Source organism: Macaca mulatta, chromosome 12, assembly GCF_049350105.2.
Source record: "Macaca mulatta isolate MMU2019108-1 chromosome 12, T2T-MMU8v2.0, whole genome shotgun sequence".
In the NCBI taxonomy this organism is placed as follows: Eukaryota; Metazoa; Chordata; class Mammalia; order Primates; family Cercopithecidae; genus Macaca; species Macaca mulatta.
In genome coordinates this window covers 144,623,762-144,643,458 of record NC_133417.1, presented here as the reverse complement: position 1 = coordinate 144,643,458, position 19,697 = coordinate 144,623,762, and the positions used below count along the sequence as shown (strand labels likewise).

The 19,697-nt window shown below is 54.7% G+C and overlaps 1 protein-coding gene across 15 annotated transcripts in view; it reads left to right on the top strand.

The window, feature by feature from the left end:
* The window catches only part of HDAC4 (histone deacetylase 4), a 352,953-nt gene that overhangs the window by 5,738 nt on the left and 327,518 nt on the right, over positions 1 to 19,697 (top strand). Inside the window, exon 1 of one of the 15 annotated variants that reach the window (XM_077956676.1) lies at positions 12,639 to 12,795. The exons of the other annotated variants lie outside the window; for them this stretch is intronic. The gene's annotated coding sequence lies outside the window, so the exon portion shown is untranslated. Of the gene's footprint in view, positions 1 to 12,638; positions 12,796 to 19,697 lie in introns of those variants that run through there. 15 annotated transcript variants of the gene reach the window in all.

Genomic DNA, 19,697 nt, shown 5'->3' with positions numbered 1-19,697 from the left:
GGATATCCAGATGTGTGTGGAGGTCGGGGCTGCATTATTTATAAAAGCAGTACTTGTTAAACCCGCTGGCATTTCTGCACTGTGGCATCCTCCATATGTAGACAGGCAGAAGTGTGCAGTTTAAGAGGGAAAGGCGGGGTCTGGAGCAGTCCCCAGGCCACTCCTTCTGGTTTTAAGTACTTGGGTCTCTAGGTAACCATCAGAGGTGAGGAAACGGGGTTCACTTTTCTTTTATGCGTGGTGGTATTGTAGAGATTTTTTTGGTAAGTGTGTATTTTTTACAGTGGTAATTTGAAAAAATGTAGATATCTCCGTTGGAAAGAAAAGTACTCTAAGTCCTTGGCAAGTTGATACATATGCTTTGCAATAGAAAAATTTAGGGGCATTTGTTTTTCTGACTCACATGTAAGCTCTTCAAGGTGGGGACTGACCCTCCGGGTCTGGGCGGACTCTGGTACAGCCCGTCCTGGAAACAGTCTCCTGGGTTTCCACCAGAAGCAGGTTTGTACTTCTCATTCCCTTGCTTGAAACCCTGGCATGACTTTCCCATATTCTTAGGATCCTAAGGTCTCAGGGCCCTGGAAGGCCTTCCTGATCCTGGCCTCTGTTTTACCAGCGTCATCTGATAGCACTTGCTCTGTTTGTGGAGTTTCAGCTGCCATCTGCTTTGCTTCCTAGCTCTTTCTAAGTCCCCTTTGACCCCAGGGCCTTTGCACACACTGTTCCCCTTCCTTGGAACGGCCTCCCTTTACCTCCCTCTTCTCCAGCCCCTCAATTCATGCTCATCCTCTCATCCTTTGGCCCCCTGTTAAACTTAGCCTAACAGCTTCTTTCCTCCTTTCTAACAGCATCCCGTTGTGCAATTTCAAGAGTACATTGTGACCTTAGTTGTTTAATGCCACCTCTTCTACTAGCTGGGGCTCTGTAGGGTTGAGGGGCCCTGAGTGCCTCATGCCTGCTCTGTACCCTGTGCTTGGCAGTTTAGGTGCTCGAAGAATGAAAGAAAATGAATGAGTGAATGAATGAATGAATAAGTAGCCAAGTGAATGGCACAGTGTGGGCCTTGGGTGGGAGAGCTGGGGTGAGGCCCCACCTCTGGCCTGGCCCCTCTGCGGGGTTCTTGCCAGTGCCTTGGAATTGCCTGTTTCCTGACACCCCCTGCCCCCATCTGGGAACTTCTTGGTCCTGATTTTGGAGATTACATGCTCCTAAGGAGATGTCATAAGTGCAAGTGAAGGGGACTCTGTGATGCAGAAAGGAATGGGAGGGAGAAGGGCCTTCAACACAGCTGTCAAGTGGCAAATGCGACTGTTGTGCCAAGGCCAAGGCAGGTGTGTGCGGCTTGTTCTCCAGCCACTTCGCCCAGGGCCCCAGCGCGCGAGGAGGCGGGTGGTGCTTTTATGAAGGAGTATTTCTCTGCTTGTTTTAAATCAGAATTAATGACATTATTTAATCACTTGTTATTTAGCATCATAATTTTAATGTGATACCTTAATATGTTTGCGTACATAAACATTTTGGAGTCTGCTCTGTTTAAAAATGTGAGTGTTGGGCTTTGTTAGTTTACTGTTGTTTATGAAGCACTCCGTCTGTGTGAGCCAAGTGCTTTTGCTGGATTGATGTTTAAGCTTGAAACAATAAATCAGTTCTTACGACCTGAAAGTCTGAACCAGCGTTCCAAGCGGGAGTGTTGTTCAGGCAGTGATGGGATTGCATTTTCCCTTGGGAACGGCCCGTCATCTGGTTTATGTGTTGCTATTTGCTGGAGCGGTTCTTTTTTAAACTGAGGAAGAGAAGTTTTTGTGGTATCTCCACTGGCCTCCCTGGTGGTGGGGTTGGGGGTGCAGGGGTGGTGGTGCCTCGGGGCCATGTTCCCTAAGTATTTCTAATTGATTAGTTATTATTTTGCAAATTCTCATTCTACACCCCAGCCCAAGTACTAGGTTTTACATGAGATGAGACTCAGTTGAACACATTCTCTGTGCCAGATGCAGTGGCTGGTCCCATGACCCCAGGCTTGGTCAGGAAAACTGGCCTCTGCCCACAAGAGGCTTTGGTGTTGGTAGGGACAGAGGAGAAGAAGGAGCTAAACAGGCAGGTGCACACAGGTCACCATCCTGAGCACCAGGGCTGTGGCTGGAGGGCTTGCTTGGTGGGGAGAGCTGTGGTACAGGAGCCAGGCCCAGATGAGGAGGAGGGAGAAGAGGGTGGGTGGGTGGGAATGGGATGTGGTCCTTTTTAGCCAGAGCCAGGGTTTTGGGGCCACAGTAGGATGAAAAGGTCCACTGAGGTCTCTGAGGCCAGAGTGCGTGAGCCAGCAATGAGCCGGGCCAACTGGCAGGCTGCCTGGGTGGGGCAGAGGTGTGGTCTCCACAAAGGACTTCCTTGCTTTTTCATGTATGTGTAGTCTTCTTGCATTTAATGGAGGGTTTGCTTCTGTTCTTTCTGTTTTGTGCATTGGTGCCTGGCTCCAGCTGGGTGATGGACCTGATCTCTCTTGTTCTAACTTGGTCGAGGCAGGCCCGTTCAGATGCATCCCCAGGAGGCCTCCAGGTGGCCCATGGCGCGGCTAGGCCTTCCCTGGGGCGCCTGCTTGTTGGTGGTGCTGTTGTGGGGGCCTCTGCATGAAAAGCAAGGGCAGCTCCCAAAACAAGGGCATCATAATTTTAATATGATACCTTAATATGTTTGCGTACATAAACATTTGGGAGTCTCCCGGGGGTCCCAGCCCGGTGGCTCTGAGACGGGGGCCGCATCCAGAAGGGAGGGGGTTCCTTCCTTCCTTCCAGCGGTGCTGGTGAGAGCTTCCTCTGTGCCTAGGTCCAGGATTCTGTAGAGTAGCTGTTGGGACTGAAGCCTGCTGGGAGTCCGTGTAGAAATCGTGCTGGAGGGGACCCCCTGGGGGACCCGAGCTGGCACCCCAGTGCCACTGGTTTACACACCAGAATTCCGGCTGTGAGGCTGAGCCTAGCCTGGCCCATCTGCAGGGGCCTTGCTGGCTGGCACTGTGCCATTTAAGTCGAGTGGCAGAAAGTGGGGCCCCGGCAGGTCAGCAGAGCATAGCCAAGGGCCTCTGAGCCCCAGTCCTCCTTGTGGCCTGGGGGTCATCCCAGCTGACTGTTGAGGACTTGCCCACCCCCAGGACTCATGTCCGAGCCCCGTAAGCTCAGGGATTAGAGTGTGCTAAGGATGCTGACCCCCATTCCGCCTTTGGGGGCTGTGGACAAGAAGGGGAAGATGGCCTGTGGGTCCACACAAGTGGGGCGTGTCTTCATTAGTGATGCCAGCTGTGCCTCTTTGCTCACAGGATATGGGTGGCCCCCTGACCCTTTGGACCTTTAAAGGGAGCTGTAAAGAAACCACTGGGAGGTTCTGTCATGTTAAACCCCCTCTGCTCTGAAGTTGACATCAGATTTTGCCCTGAAGAGATCCTCAGAGGTGGTCACAGTCCCCATTCTTTGGAGAACACTTGTTTACCAGCTCAAGGGCTCTGTGTTGGAATCTGCCCCTTGGCTCTCCAGGTCAGAAGGACCATCAAAGGGTATGTCACTGGGGTGCCTCTGTCCTTCCTTTTGCCTCCTTTCGAGTACCTGCCCTGAAGCAGCTTGCTCTCCTTTGCCCCTGAGTGTGCAGCGCAGCCCAGCATAGCTCGGTCACCGGCTGGGGCAGCAGCTGACCTGCAGAGCCCTTCTGCGCATGCCCGCTGCCATCGAGGGTAGCAGCCGGGCTGGGCTGTCCCGCCCCTGCCTGCCATGGTGGCCCTGGGCAGCATGGGGCCTGGTGTGGGAGCATCCAGCTCACCTCCCAAGCTGGTAGGGATGTTGACCTTTTGGGCTTTGGAGTTTACAAGCAACCATGAGCAGTACTTCTCTCAGTCCCTCCCTGAAGAAGAGTGTCTTTCCACGTCAGCGTGCCAGCTTCAGCACACGCGGGCTGTGTTCTGTCAAAGTTCTGTTTTAGAATTCTCCTGGTTAAGCGGAGGCCAGAGCTGAGGAATGTGGGGGCTGCAGAGGGCCTCCTCTCTTGTTTCACGTGTTCTTCTCCTGGTTCCTCGGTGCTCTCGTGGGTGTGGGGTGAAGGGTCTGATTGGTGGATGGGCTCACTTCTGCTCGACACACTGCCGATGTGCCTGCAGTGGACAAGAGTGATTGGCAGTGATGTTCTGTGTTCCATGGCTCTGGGGTGTTGAGTAGGCATGGACTGAGGTCCCAGCTTCACTGTCATGACCCCATCACCTCAGTGAGTCCTTTGTCGTCTGCTGAGTGAGTGTCTCTCCCGCCGAGACTCAGCTTTCTTCTTCCTTCTCCCCCGGTGGCTCTGAGGACACGCAGCCCTCTCTGCTGGCACGTCTTGGGAGGAATGAGGAGTAGGGTATGTCCCCTGCCAGGGGCTTGCTGCTGACCGGGCCTTGGATGCACCTGCAGGACTTTCTGAGGCCCCTGCGCCCGCTCAGGGCATCTCTGCGGCTGCTGGAGGTCGTGGTGTGGTGGACGTCTCTCCAAAGGACCTTAGTACCGTTTGAGAACAAGCTCTTACCTGCCTTTGTCCTTGCAGGGACTGTGTCGTAGTTTACAGGGATTAGACTCTTGAAAGCTCAGAAGCACCATGATGCTTCCCATAGACACGGTCAGCCCCCAGGGCATGCTGCACTTGTCAGGGATCTGAAGGGCCAGTGTCCTACCCAGTATGCGGAGCCCGGCTCGTGATGGTGGCTGAGCTGCTGTGGCATGTCCAGATTGTGCCTTGGCCACCGTGTGATTCGTATCGAGACCAGTGGTGCCGAGCCAGTCTGATGGACACTCTCTGCCACGGCTTTGCTGTCCATCGTGCTTCCCAGTGTGCTGGGAGAGGGAGCTGCCCTGAGACTGTGGCTGTGTGTGTAAATCTAGTCTGCCCCGCTTTCCCTCCCCTTGATTCTTTCTGTCCCATCTTCACTGCCTCTGATTTGCATGAGCAGCGAGCCTGAAGGGCAGTGTGCATTTTGCCCGCTGCTTTCGTCAGAAGGCTACTGGGTATGGCTGCCGTGTCTCAAGGGAGGCTGCGTGGCTGGGTGCTCGGGCCAGGCTCTGGGCTCCAGGCATGTGGCAGCTCCTGGTAGCAAAGTGAGGGGTAGTGCCGCTGTGGAGGGCAGTGAAGGACGGAGAGATGGGAGAGGTCAGGGCTGGGGCTGTGGCCGTGTGATGCCACTGTGGGCACAGCTCCTCCCCAGGTGGAAGGTGGGAAAAGCACTCTAAGGGGATTTTGGGGGGTGGCTTCCAATATGTATATATATATTTTTGAGACAGAGTCTTGCTTTGTTGCTCAGGCTGGAGTGTACTGGTACAATCATCACTCATTAGAGTACAATTTCCACTCACTGCAACCTCGATCTCCCAACTTAAGCAATTCTCTCGTCTCAGCCCCCTGATTAGCTGGGACCAAAGACGCGTGCCACCATGGCTGGCTAATTTTTTGTATATTTTGTAGAGATGACGTTTCGCCATGTTGCCCATGGCTGGTCTCAAACTCCTGGGCTCAAACAGTCTGCCCACCTCGGCCTACCAAAGTGCTGGGATTACAGGCATGAGGCACTGCCTGGCTGGCTTCCAGTATTGAGCAGGGAGGTATTTCTGGTAGCTCCCCATCAGGTAGGATCTCTCTATGGAAGGTACAGGTACTGTGGCCTCAGAGAATTGATTGGCTTGTTTTCCCAGAAAGTGCTGGAGAAGAAAGTATTCGGGCATGGTTTGATCCACCTCCTCCACTGTGTCATCTGGGGCTTCTTTGCCCTACCTTGGGAGAGTCAGCTTCATGGGATACGTGGGCCCTGCCCGCTGCTCCCAGGGTTATACACTGGCTGGTTCACACCCATCAGGAAGGACAGCATCTTTGTCTTAGCAAGTCTTGGATTCACTCTCCTTTGGTCTGGCTCCATTCACGTATTGAACTCTACACCAGTCACCGTGACCGGGGTGCAGAGTGCACTGACTCAGCCTGGGTGCTGGATGTGCCTCTTCCGCAAGCTGGCTGGGGTATGGAATTCACTGATGTCAGGAAGGAAAGGGGAAGCGGACAGATGCTGAGGAGGGAAGCTGCCAGTAGCGTCGTCAGTGAATTTCACTCCTCGTGCCTCATGAATCCCAGCAGCAGTTCCAGAACAGCCTTGCTGTGGGCTCAGCGTGCACGGGCACCACACTGAACGTTCTGCGGACCTCGCCTCAGAATCCCGTAGCAGGCCTGTAGGAGGGAAGGGTGGGCCCCATCCTGTGTCCGGAGTTGGTTCCTTCCAGTGGGTTCTTGGTCTCGCTGACTTCAAGAATGAAGATGTGGACCTTCATGGTGAGTGTTACAGCTCTTAAAGATGGTGTGTCCGAAGTTTGTCCCTTCAAGTGTGTCCGGAGTTTCTTCTTTCCAGTGGGTTCATGGTCTTGCCGACTTCAAGAATGATGCCGCGGACCTTCGTGACAAGTGTTAGGGCTCTTAAAGCTGGTGCGGACCCAAAGAGTGGACAGCAGCAGGATTTATTGTGAAGCGCGAAAGAACAAAGCTTCCACAGCCTGGAAGGGGACCAGAGCTGGTTGCTGCTGTGGTGGCCAGCTTTTATTCCGTTGTTTGTCTCCGCCCACGTCCTGCTGATTGGTGCATGTTACAGAGTGCTTATTGGTGCATTTACAATCCTTTAGCTAGACACAGAGTGCTGACTGGTGTGTTTTAACAGAGTGCTGATTGGTGTATTTACAATCCTTTAGCTAGACACAGAGTGCTGACTGGTGTGTTTTAACAGAGTGCTGATTGGTGTATTTACAATCCTTTAGCTAGACACAGAGCACTGATTGGTGCGATTTTACAGAGTGCTGATTGATGCATTTACAATCCTTTAGCTAGACACAGAGCACTGATTGGTGCATTTTTACAGAGTGCTGATTGGTGCATTTACAATCCTTTAGCTAGCCACAGAGCACTGATTGGTGTGTTTACAATCCTCTAGTTAGACAGAAAAGTTCTCCAAGTCCCCACCTGACCCAGAAGTCCAGCTGGCTTCACCTCTCAATCCCAGAGGCGGATAGGGGGCTCCCAGGGCTTGTGGTTTCGAAGGCCTTGGCAGGGTACTCTGGCAGTGGAGACTGACACACAGTGGCCTCCCTGTGTCTCTGCTGCTTCCTGGGAAAACCTGGGGTCCTGGAAGTCAGAGCCTGAGTGTGCCAAAATGGCCAATGGGAAAGGTGGATAGAAGTAATGGTAGCTCAGCAGGGAGATTCCTCCACGCACTCCCTCCACTGATGACTGACTGGATGCAGAGAAGCCTGGGGCCCTTAGAGTGGGGAGTGGGGGCCGAGAAGGGCGGAGGCTGTGTGGCAGAGTCCCTGCAGCTGCAGCCCAGTGACCCCGAGGGGCAGGGCGGGGGCTCCAACCCACAGGATGGTGGAGGACAGATCAGGGTCACGGCTGCCAAAGTGGGGACCAGAGGGTGGTCCTTCTAGCTGCTGGTCCAGCTGCCCTCTGGGGCCAGGCACCCAGGTCATCCAGAGGACCAAGGCTCTGCTGGTCATCTGAGGATGCTCCGGAGAGGGGTTGAGCCATGCTGGCTCATCTGCCCCATGCAGGAGTGGGCAGGTGCCTGAGAAGGCAGATGCAAACGTGGCCCAGGCCCAGATAGTTCTGGAAGCCCCACTGACCGCATCTGCCTCCCTGCGGGTGAGGGGTGTGTTAGAAGGAATGTGCTTTGGGATCAGGCAGATGAGCTTCGAAGTCCAAGCTCATGGCCCTCCAGCGAGGTCAGTTTGCAGCCTGCCTCATCCAGGTCCACCCACCTGCAAAGCAGACGTCAGGGTTTCCTCCTTGGAGGATTGTTGTCAGGATAAGCAACACAGGAGGTCAACGGCCCAGCCTTTCCCCAGCCACAACTAGGTGGCATGAGGTGAATGAACTCGCAGCCTCCCTCAGCTTCAGGGAGGACCTGCCCAGCCACCTCCTGCCATGTTTCTGCAGTGGGCGTCTTCTGCGTGCTGGGCCCAGTGTTACGGCATGTGATCCATTAGTCCCTGCACACCTGTGGCGAGGATACCCTTCCTCCTATCTGATGCTTGTGGCCGCTGCGGCCCCAAGCGAGAGCGGTGGGGTGGGGGTGTGGATCTGACCTGGCCACTGCTCCTGAGCCCATGCCTTCCGCTCTCCTTAGTGCCCACTGCAATGCGCCGTGGAACCATCTGCCCCAGGCGGGAGGCGCGGCTCCTCCAGGGGTGCACTCTTGTTGGAAAGTAGAGTGAGGAGGGGCTCGGCTTTTTAGGGCCCAGGTGCATCCTGGTGGAGCCGCGTTCCAGCTGCTCTGGTGCCATTGGCCCAACCACTCTAAGCCTTGGTTTTCTTCTCCACACAATCAGAATCGCAGTATCCCTGCCCTGGCTGAGTTGTTTTGGGTATAAAGCATATTGTCCCTGTCAGCTGGGACACAAGGCTGGCACAGATGCTGCCTGAAGACAGGCTGGAACTCTCTCTGCTCACAGAGTGCTGTGCCTTGTCCTGTCTCTAGACTGGAGGGAGAGGCAGATAACATCCAACCCGTACACCTCTACAGAGGAGGTTTCTTCCGGGCGAAGGTGGGCGTTTTTGTAAAGTGAGGGGTGGGAGGCTCTCCTGGGCATTGTGTTGGTGGTGGCCGGCCCTGTGGTCCTGGCCAGGCACGCAGCGGCGGGACTGAGGCTGGAAGTGGCCTCCTGTCCTGGGCGCACAGGGGGATCTTCTGGCCACTCTCCAGCCCCTGCTGCAGGAATGCTGGAGCTTGTGGGCCCGCGGCTGCTTCAGTGGGTGACCCCATCCAGGCCACCTGTGGGCAGTCCCCTCTTCTCTCTGTCTTCAGCTCCCACTGAATCTAGGATTACAGCCCTGGTGAGTGTTCTTCCTCCTTAACACACATGTACATGCATGTTTGTGCACATGCCGCACACAGCAAGCATTCCCACCCACACACTCGTGTACTCTGGACACGCACACACACATGCAGATACACGCATGGGACAGACATGTGCACACGTCATACACTGGAGTCATATGCAGTCTGGCTTCTCTGGTGTGATTCCTGGTGAACCGAGAACAGCCACTCACCTCTGATCGCTGCCACCTAATGAGGAAGGGTGGAGTTTCTATAAAATGGGTACATCTGATGGTGGCGAGGTGGCGAAATCCTCCCTCATGCGTGGCTCTCACCTAGCTTCTCTTCTCTCCAGGGAGACCACTGTGTTTTAACTGTTACAGTTGGGCTGTCTCTGGACAAGGGCCAGCCTTGTTCCAAGCGGAAGTTCTCAGTGTTGTCTCGACAGAGGGTCTGGGGGATCAGAAGCCAGGACGCATGCGGCCATCCTTCCCGGGCCCTGGGACGTGGCTGTTGCTCCTCTGGGTGGTGACTACATTGTTTATGAAAGTCAAGCTGTTACACCTAAGCCGCTGCTCATGGGATTTCCGTACGGTGTTAGTAGTCTTAGTTTCCCAGCATTACGTTGTTAAATTCCAGGCTCAGACGTGGTCTGGCGGCTTGTCTAGAACACACAGTGGTGCTCCAAGCATGGATCTGCACGGACACTTCACCTGCCAACGTCTGTGGTCTCCAGCCTGTGGGCCCGCAGGAGTCATCTGGGCTCCAGAGGCCTCACACCCTCCCTGGCCGGCCACCCCGGGTTGCCCCTAGGACCTGCACCCTTAGCTGACGCTCCTCTTGGGAAGGTGGTTTTGAACCTGTGTCATGTGGTGCCTCCCGTGGCCGGGACACACTGTCATCTGCCTCTGGTGTGACCTGTCTTTCTTTGGTCTTTCCTCGTCCCTCTGGTGCCACCTATTTTCATACAGAACCTGAGGATGGCTCTGATTCCCTGTCTGAGTATTTGAGTCTCAGCGTCTGTGACCTTGACTCCCACTGTGTGGCTGCCCCAGCCCCAGCAGCTCAGTCAGGGCTGGGACCTGATTGTCGCTCTGAACCTCCGAGACACAGGCCCCTGCCTCTCTTCCCTGTGCTCCGGATTGTCAGCCTTCCTCCTCTGCCCTCGTCCTGGCATCCTGCGGCTCACCATTGTCTAGAGTAAAACGCAGGCCCCTCTGCCGTGCCTGCAGCGTCTTGCAGGGTTTGACCCAGCCACCGCGACCCAGATTCCTTCTCCGCATCTTTGGGTCTGGCCACATTGCTTAGACCTTGTTTAGGGCACACCTGAGCTTTCCTGTCCCTGGGCCTCTGTTTACCTTGTCTCCAGGGCTTGTTTGGGGCTCCCAGGGCAGAGCTGTAGGAGACTGTCTTAGACTGCTTTCAGGGCCAGGTGGCCTCTTTTTGATTCTGTAGCAACAAGAAGGGTCATCATAGCCTCTGGGCTTCCTCGGCACTCACTGTGGCTTCCCTGGCCTCCTGTCCCCTGTGTGAGTTTTAGTGAGTAATAGAGGAGGCTGCAGCCAGGCTCCCTGTGTCCTGTTGTGTCACATGGTCCTTCTGGGGCTCCCAGGGTGGTGTCTGTAGAATCAGGGACAGGTGTGCATGTGTTCCTTATCACAGGCTGGCTTTGCCCACTGGTGGGCTGTGCTTATCACAGGCTGGCTTTGCCCACTGGTGGGCTGTGCTTATCACAGGCTGGCTTTGCCCGCTGGTGGGCTGTGCTTATCACAGGCTGGCTTTGCCCACTGGTGGGCTGTGCTTATCACAGGCTGGCTTTGCCCACTGGTGGGCTGTGCTTATCACAGGCTGGCTTTGCCCGCTGGTGGGCTATGCTTATCACAGGCTGGCTTTGCCCGCTGGTGGGCTATGCTTATCACAGGCTGGCTTTGCCCACTGGTGGGCTGTGCTTATCACAGGCTGGCTTTGCCCACTGGTGGGCTATGCTTATCACAGGCTGGCTTTGCCCGCTGGTGGGCTGTGCTGCGTACCTGAAGCTGCACGGGCTGTGGCACAGACAGGCGGGAGGCTTGAGGCTGAGACTTCAGAGGGAACAGGAGACCCTGTGGTCACTTATTTCCATGCTCTAGCTCTGCCTTCCGGCTCTGGCCACCAACAGGGAGCCGGGTGGAGGCAGAGCTTCCCTGCTGCTGAGCTGGGCAGAGCTGTGGGCCAGGAGCCTCATTTTCTTCCTTCCTCAGAGGTGGCCCGGAGGCCCCTGGAACCTCCTGCCACTGCCAGCCAGTGCTTCCTGCTGCTGAGGGCAGCCAGCCCGCTGTGTACCCCCAGGTACTGAGCTCCAAGGGTGTCGCCTCTGGCTAAGGGAAGCTGAGGGCAAGGCTTCTTCTTGAGGCTTGGGGGAGGCCATTTACCTGAGGTGCTGGGGAGAGGGCCTCCACTCTAAGCAGTCAGGGGCTGTGGGCCTCCCTTCGTGCCAGTCCTGTGGAGGCAGCTGGGAAGCAAGGTGCCCTGCTCGGGAGAGAGAGTCAAGATGGAAGGGAAGGGAGGGGAAAGGCTCTTCCATGGAAGCCTTGTCCCTGTCCCTGTGCACAGAGTGTCCACAGTTCTGTTCTCCTGCATCCTGACTCGCTGGAGCCCTTGGGTGTGAGCCTCCCCATCAGCTTCTGGACGTGAGGGGCGCAGAGAGGAGCCCTGAGCCTCTCCTCAGGGCCTGCGTGTGTTACACCTTCTTGGTGCTTGGTTGAGGGCAGATGCATTGGGAAATTTTGTTTAGGCTGTTGTGTTGTTAAAATGTCATCTTTGTATGTGTTTGAATACAAATCGGCATTTTAGGGGTCAGAAGCAGGGGAGAGAGCCGTGGGGTATATGGTGCTGGGGCCGTGTCCACTGAAACAAACCAGACTCATCGATACCGCCTAGGACCCATTCCTTCAGATGCAGGGCAAATTTGCCTCTCTCTTTCTTCTGTTTCCATTGCCTTTTTCTGAGATAGAGCCTTGCTCTGTTGCCCAGGCTGGAGTGCAGTGGGACAATCATGGCTCACTGCCTCCTTGACCTCCTGGGCTCTATCCATCTGCCCACCTCAGCCTCCTGAGTAGCTAGGACTACAGGCGTGCACCAGCACATCTGGCTATTTTTTTTTTTTTTTGTAGAGACAGGGGTCTCGCTATGTTGTCCAGGCTGGTCTTGAGCTCCTGGCTTCAAGGGATCAGGCCACCCAAAGTGCTGGAATTACAGGTGTGAGCCACCATGCCTAGCCTCAGTTTTCTTTTTCATTAAACATTTCCATATGATAGAGAGAGCTGCTAAAATATGTCATTTTGAACGTGGCTTTAGGGAGTTCATGGATCTTTTCAGCCCACGCAGGTATCCCAGATTACGAACACCTGATACAGAGGACCTGCGATACGGGCAGCCCCTAATATTAGCCTGGGCAACTTTCCCATCGCCGTGGTGTACAGCCAGATGCCCCTGGGTTTTCTGCCTTTGCAGAGCACGATGGAGGGTTGCCCACAAGCTGCTTCCCTGTCTTGTGTCCGGGCTGTTGCTGGCTTCCCATTAGAGGCGAGAGTGGACTGCGCCCCGTTACTCACGTTAGCGAGCCTCTCGCACGGTGCCCAGGTGCCAGCAATGGCAGCTCTTCCAGCCATCCTGCCCTCTGGTAGCTCTCACACCTGTTCCCGTCTGGCCTCGTTGGCAGGGCCGAGGCTGTCTGGGGCGCTCTATGGGACTGTGTTTTCTTCCTGCCTGTGTCCTGTTTCCACTTTGTACCGTTTTCCTCACTTTCCAGTCTCTGTTGTCCATTCCTGCCCCGGCCATCGTTGCGGGAGGGGCCGTCAGCTGGCCTGAGGCACTGCTCTACCCCCACCCTGTGCCTTCGAGTGACAGCTGCCAAGGCGGTGTCCTTGCCGCACTCTCTCCTACCGGGAGCAGAGAGGGAATACATGGTAATGGATTGATCGGGCACTCTTTGGGCGTATTGGGTTTGGAAAACTAACTCTTCCTTGTTGCTTCATTGCGGCCCAGACTGCACTTGCCGTGGGTTTCTCTGTGGCGCTCAGAGGAGCCAGGTGAGGAGGCACCTGTTCTGGCTGAGTGCTTAAGAAGCCGACCTCTGCCACCCCCGCCCCTGCCGCCCACGTGTCTCTGTTTCCAAGCCCTGCTCCGTCTCCTGAGAGGCAGCTTTATCCTTCTTTCGGATTCTGAACTCACAGACGCTGACGTTTGTCCAACCTCCAAGCAAGGGTGCTCAGTGGTTGTGCACTTTACGGGAAGATGCAGGGCTCAGAGCAGTGCCAGGGCCTCCTGCTTGTGAGGGGCATCATGGTGGAGGATTCCCCCTGTGGGCTGGAGCCAGAGTCAGGGGTGGCCGCAGGAAACAAGCGCATCTTCCTGGACAATGGGAGCCTTGGGTGAACTGGACTGTGAGACCACGATGGAGAACGCTGGATATAAAGCCAACCATGCCCGTAACGTGGATAGTTACACAGTGAAATGAACACTTCACTTGAGTTTTTAGAAAGTGTAAGCTGTTGCTCACTCCTGTAATCCCAGTACTTTGGGAGGCCGAGGCGGGTAGATCCCCTGAGGTCAGGAGTTCACGACCAGCTTGGTCAATGTGATGAAACCCCATCTCTACTAAAAAAAAAATACGAAAAAGTTAGCCAGTCGTGGTGGCTCATGCCTGTAATCCCAGCTACTCAGGAGGCTGAGGCAGGAGAATTGCTTGAACCTGGAAGGCGGAGGTTGCAGTGAGCCCAGACTGCACCATTGCACTCCAGCCTGGGCAACAAGAACCAAACTGCGTCTAAAAAAAAAAGAAAGAAAAACAGTGTAAGCTGTTAAAGAAAGCTTCCATCCCGGTGCGCTGGCTTTTCCTGGACTGGCCCTACCCACAGGAGCCCTGGGCTGTTTCTCTCCTTTGTGGGGAGGAGTCAGGGAGGCCCTGTGTGGGGGCCCATGTAGAAGGCAGAGCACTGTGGCTCCGGGGTTCAGCCTCTGTGACGTGGCCCATCTGGGTCACTCTGGGTGGTCCTACCCATTACATGATCAGAAAGGCACAAAGTAGCAAATGTGTATCTTCTATTGCCTGAGAGTTTTATTAAAGCATTTCCAGTATCATTCATATTAGAGGAACTAAATTGGTAGAATAGATCAGCAATACAAATAAGCAGTTACTGTAATTGGGAAAAATACTAATGATTTAATTTGCATATGTGGCAGAAGCAACGTTTTATGATTGCTTTGATAATAAAAGACAGGCTGAGTATCACCAATGCAAGCAAATAAAGAATCCATTAATTCTATTCATTTAAAAAAATGGTATTCCCAGCTTCTGCAGTGACAGTTTAATAATTAGGGTGCCTAATTTTAATCTGTTACGTGGGTGCAGGCCCTGACTAACTTGGGAAGGCAGCTCCTGCTGGCGTGAGTCTGTGCCGTCGTTGATTGCCCTGAGGAATATGGAGATCCCAGCCGTCAGCGAAAGCAGAGCCCTTGGCCCTGGGGAGCTGTGTGTGATCTGCGTCACTCGACTTTGGGGGCCTGAGCAACTGGGACTGTGTTGCCCCGGTCCCCAAAGCCCAGTGAGCAGTCTCAGCTGATGGAGTGTGTGTGTGTGACGTGGAACTGGGGGGTGGTGACTTAAGTCGCTCTGGCTTGAGTCTATTTTAGGGGATCTCTTGCCTAGGAGGTTTTGCACCCTCCTCCCCCAGGGGACATTTGGCAATGTCTGGAGACAGTTTTGGTTGTCACATCTGGGGGCGTGGTACTACTGGCCTGTAGTAGTTTGAAGCCAGGGTTGCCACTGAACATTCTACAGCATATGGGACCATGAATTTTACGTCCCAAGATGTCATTGGTACCTAGGGTGAGAAGCCCTCTTGTCATCAAGTCCGGAAGATGAGCATTTATTTAGCATTAGAAGTAAATGACACTGTTTTTGCCCAGTATGGATTTTGTTCCACTGTACAGTCATAGAACTTAAATAATAATTTTGAAAACTCTTGGGGCAAGTTACATACATCATTGACCAGCTTGGGTGTGAGGAAATGAAACCAGCTTTCATTTACATTTTTTTTGCATGTGAATAACATGTACCTTTATCCTCTCCTTTTCCTTTCTTTTCATTTCTCCATCTCTTTCAGATTTGAAAAATGGGTTTCGATTCCCCAGAACTTACATTTTCCTAGCCGGAGCGTGTTTTGCATGCAGATGTAGTTCGAGATAACAAAGAGGCATGTTTGTGTTGTAGTGACTACATAAAAAGAAAGGATATTGCTGAATTGTAAATTGCATTTTTAGAATATGCTAAAACGAAGCGCCGAGAGTCATTTGTCTTCACTGCAGCTCAGCTCGCTGCGTGTTTTCATTGTAGTGATTGAGGAAGGCGGTCGCGGGAGGCAGCTCCGTGACTCCTGGCTCCTAGACGGTTTCCTTCCTCAGAGCATCGCGTGTACGTCACGTGTTCAGGTGACAGCTCAGTCACCATAAATACACTTTAAACATCCTGATGTGTGTGTTGTGTGTGGGATGCTGTTGTTTCAGTCACTGCCAGTCATTTTCTCAGCTATCAGGACGTGAACCCGTGTTGGCTCCTCGCATCCGGGAGGCGCTGCCGAGGGGTGACCTGGATCCGCAGGAAGTGTGCGCTGTGGACGGGGACGTTTAAACCAGGCGTCCCTCGTGTTCTGAGATGGGATGTGAAGGCCGACTGGAGCTCGGTAGGCAGCAGTGCCTCTGGAGTTGGGGACAAAGCAGGAAAGAATCCATGTGAACAAGCAGTTTGGGCAATTTATTTGATTGTGTGTGTGTTTCCAGCTTTTAAATATTAAAAAAAAATTTCAGTTGTGGTAAGAAACACCTAACAAAATGTACCATCTTAACCCTTTGTTAGTGTACAGTTCAGTAGTGTTAATTACATTCACATGGTTGTGCACCCAATTTCTAGAGTGTTTTCATCTTGCAAAACTGGAACCATTAATCTCTACCCATCAAATAGCTATTCGATTAGAGTTTTTAAAGATAGGTGGTTCTTCCAAAACACAAGGTGACTGTCAGTCCCGTGGTGAGCTCAAATGTTTGCTGACTATAGAGGGAAAGATGGGAAAAAACAAATGTTTATACATACAATAACTAGAGATACACATATATAAAATATGTATGTATATTACCAATACAGAATACATAGTAAATGTATATTTATAACACATATATAAAATTTAATATAAATGCACATTAATTATATAAGTTAAATGTGTGCATAGATGTGTGTGTGCATATGCACATCCTTGATTTACCCAAACACGCAGGTCACTGCAGAGCTCCTGCATTCCTCAGTGGTATTTCTTCTTATTACTCTGGTCCAGATCTCCAGCACCGACTGTGCTGTTTTCTTTCTCTGAATGAATCAAGCCTCATGAGGGCCCTCTTGGCTGTGGACCCATGGGCCCAGGCCGCGTCCCCGACCCCAGGTCCCATCCCCTTTTTTGTGCACGCCATCCCAGCCCAGTGGAGTCCTGGTGCTCCCTGCTGGACAGCAGGCTGGCCACGCCCCACCACCGGCCAGATGGAGCCTGCAGTCTGCATCCTCTTCTCCCGGAGTCACCCTGCAGCCCGGTCCCGAGCGTTCCACTGTCTCCTTATCCCATTGTTGGTGTCTGGGTGCAGGTGCTGAGCCTTGCTGGGTGTTCTTCTCTCCGTTGTTTCCTGTGACCCCGTGGTGAGGCAGGGGCTGCTGTCTGGCCTTCCCAGTGGAGAGGATGAGCAAGGGGCCCCGGCAGCCAAGGGGGACTTGGAGAAAGGGAGCTTACCCCAGCCTGGGGCTCCTCGGGGCTGCCAGGGGGGATGGTGCCCAGCCTGGGTCTAAAGATAGGTTAAGATGACTGGGCCACCAAGGTGGGGGCTCTGGAGAGCATCAGAGAGGTCCTGCCAGGAGTTGGTGCCCTGAGAGCAGGGTGGGCGCTGGGCTAGCTCAGGCCGAGGGGGCCTGCCAGACCCCTCCTGGGAGCTTGGACCTCCTTGGGTAAGAAGGAGCAGACCTTGACGGGGCTGGGCTGGGGCTGTGCTTGAGGGACTGGAGGGTGACAGGCAGAAGCGGGCAGTGGCTCCACAACAGGTGGATGGGGTGAGTCTTGGTGTTTGTCAGTGATTGCCAGCATGCCCAGCGTCATCACACACTCTGCTTTCTCCTGGCACCCGCCTGGCACATTTCCCTGGAGCCCGCTTACGTGCACGGGAGCCAGCACTTGCAGAGGCCCACCTTCCTGGGTTGGTCACCTGGCTTCCTTCTTTCCCACCCCCAGCGCCCACTGGCCTCTGGCTGGACTCTCCCTCTGTCCTCAGAGGAGCAGCTTTTCTTGGCCTCCGCCCCCAGCTCCTGCCTTCCCGGAGTGACTTGCCCCTGGGCTCCCTGTCACTTCTAAATCCCTTGGTCCGAGGCGTGTTTCTTCCCTTTGTGTCTCCTTTTCCCTACGGCACTTCCTCTTTACCTTCCTGTCCTGCCCCTGCGGCTGACACTGAAGATTCTGCTGTGTGCCAGTGAGCCAACGGGCCCAGCATGGGGCACTTTTCCTTGGAAATGAGGGGAAAGAGGGCTACTTCCTGGGGAACTAGACAGAGCTTGGCAGTCTGCGAGGAGGCCTGTTGGTGTCCTCTTTGTTTGAAAGACTGTTTTGCCTCAGGCCAAATTGTCCGACTCTGCCAAGGCAGGAAGGAGAGAGTAGGAGATCTGTGGATCCCTCAAGTGAACAAGGGAAGAGCCCAGGACATGCCTGGGTCGTTGGTTCCCGGGGTCGTTGGTTCCCGGGGTCGTTGGTTCCTGGGGTCATCGTTTCAGGCCCCTCCGGTTCCTGAGAGCCAGGGGAGCCCACGGAGGCCTGTAAAGGAGAGTGGGAGGTGAGGACAGGGACCTCTGGATGTGGCCCTTATCAGTACGATGGTCCTTGTGATGCTGCCATCTGGGTGGTGCACGTTCAGTGTGGGTGCCAGCCTGGGCGCGTGTCAGGACAGCTGTGCTCACGTTGAGCATGTGACTCGGCTCTTCGTTCCCCAGGGCCCACGCCTTCCCTCTTCCAGTCCATCATCGTGTGGACCCCAACTGCCAACTCCATCTCCATCCAGGACTCTGCTTTAGTGTCCTCCCCGCCCTCGTCACCCCTGGATGTTATATTCCTGGGTGCTCATCTCCCCCAGGAAGGAAGGAGGTCCCCAAGCTGTCATGGATGCCCACTGGGCTGCTCTTCCACAGACGCCTCAGGGTCCAAGGGGCGTCTCCCGGGCCAGATCCATGTGCACAGGGCACGTCCTCAGGCTGAGAAGGGCACTCACCTGCTGCTGGTATTCCCCGGATGTTGGCTGAGTGGAGGGGCACTGCGTGTTGCTGGACAGAGGGGCTGCCTCAGGACGCAACGTCTCCCCCAGGGGACCATGGCCTCCTTATTCTTTTTGTAAACCAGGCATTTGGATGTCCATAGGACTCCTATTTCAGGGAAAATTAGAGGTCCTTGAGGTGGGTGTAAAGCCAAGCAGGTGGGGTGCTCCCCCGTGGCATTTGGAGACAGTCCCAGCAGAAAGTGGCGGCGGCCGAGCTCAGCACGGCAATCAGTCTTGGGCCTGGGCTTGTCTGCCTGGCCGTGCCCAGTTGTGTCTGAGGTGTCCACCCTGGGCCCTGGCAGGTGCTCTAGGGTCCTGGGGGTCTCTTCACCCCGTTGGGTCTCTGCACAGAATACTGGGTCCAGCCGGGACTAGCTGTCAGCCCTGCCCCTTGTGAGAAGCCAGTGGTGAGACTGTGGCCTTGGGGCCTCCTGCCCGTGCCTCGGCTGCTCCAGGTTTGTGGTCTGGGCGAAGTGAGGCAGGATGCATCGTAGGTCCCTTTCTGGGAGGAGAGTCTCGTGCTCCCTCCCTTGTGGTGACACACTGAGAGGTGTGGAGATCTCCATAGAAGACAGGGCCTCCAGCAGGGTTCAGAGAGACCCGCTGGTGGCGGGGAGGACGCCGGCGTCAGGGCAGCCCTCGGGACAGGTGCTGTGTTGCAGCCTGGAGCAGACCTCTCATGCTGGCAACACGCAGACTCACGGAGTCAGGGGCCCTGGACATCTTGGGGCCTCCAGAGGCACACATGGCCTGTGAGCCAGCACCTGTGTGCACAGCGCCCTGGCAGTGGCTTCGGTTAATGGATGGCTTCGTAACCTGCAGTGGCGACGCCTCCTGGGCAGGGGCAGCCCGATGCCTGGGGCACTGCTTTTGGTTTCAAGTTCAGAGTCAGAGTGAGCAGAGGTAGCCTTTGTGCTGCCATCGAGGCGCGCAGCCCATCTCGGCCTTGGGAGCACAGCCTCTGGGCACTGAGGGCAGAGGCCTCGCAGGCTGGGGATGTCTCTGGAGCATGCCCACAGGTCAGGTGTTGGTTTCAAGTGACCGTGTCTGGCAGGGCAGGGGCGTGAGTAAGGAAGTGGTCTATGTCCAGGAGGGACAGGCGTGGAATAGCTCCCTTTCCAGTAAGGACCGGCACTCAAAGCCACTTATTATTGAAGCTTGCTGTCATCGTGCAACCCCATTTTGTGCCGTAGTTGTCATCAGTGTGTCAGAAACATTTTGTGCTGCGCTTACTCATGGAGTCAGGTCCCACTAAGACCCTGCCACCCAGCCGTATGCCTGCATTATGAGGGTTTGTCATAGCAGTGGCGTGTTCTGTTGAACACTGTGGCTTTTTAATCGTTCCTTAAGTGTGGCCACTCAGGCTGTATTCAGGAACACATGGTCTGAACTCACAAGAAAGAACTAGGGGTCCCAGGCAATCTGTGACTGGATGGCGTTTGTCACCTCCCCCTGGGGTAGGTGTTGTGCTCCTGGC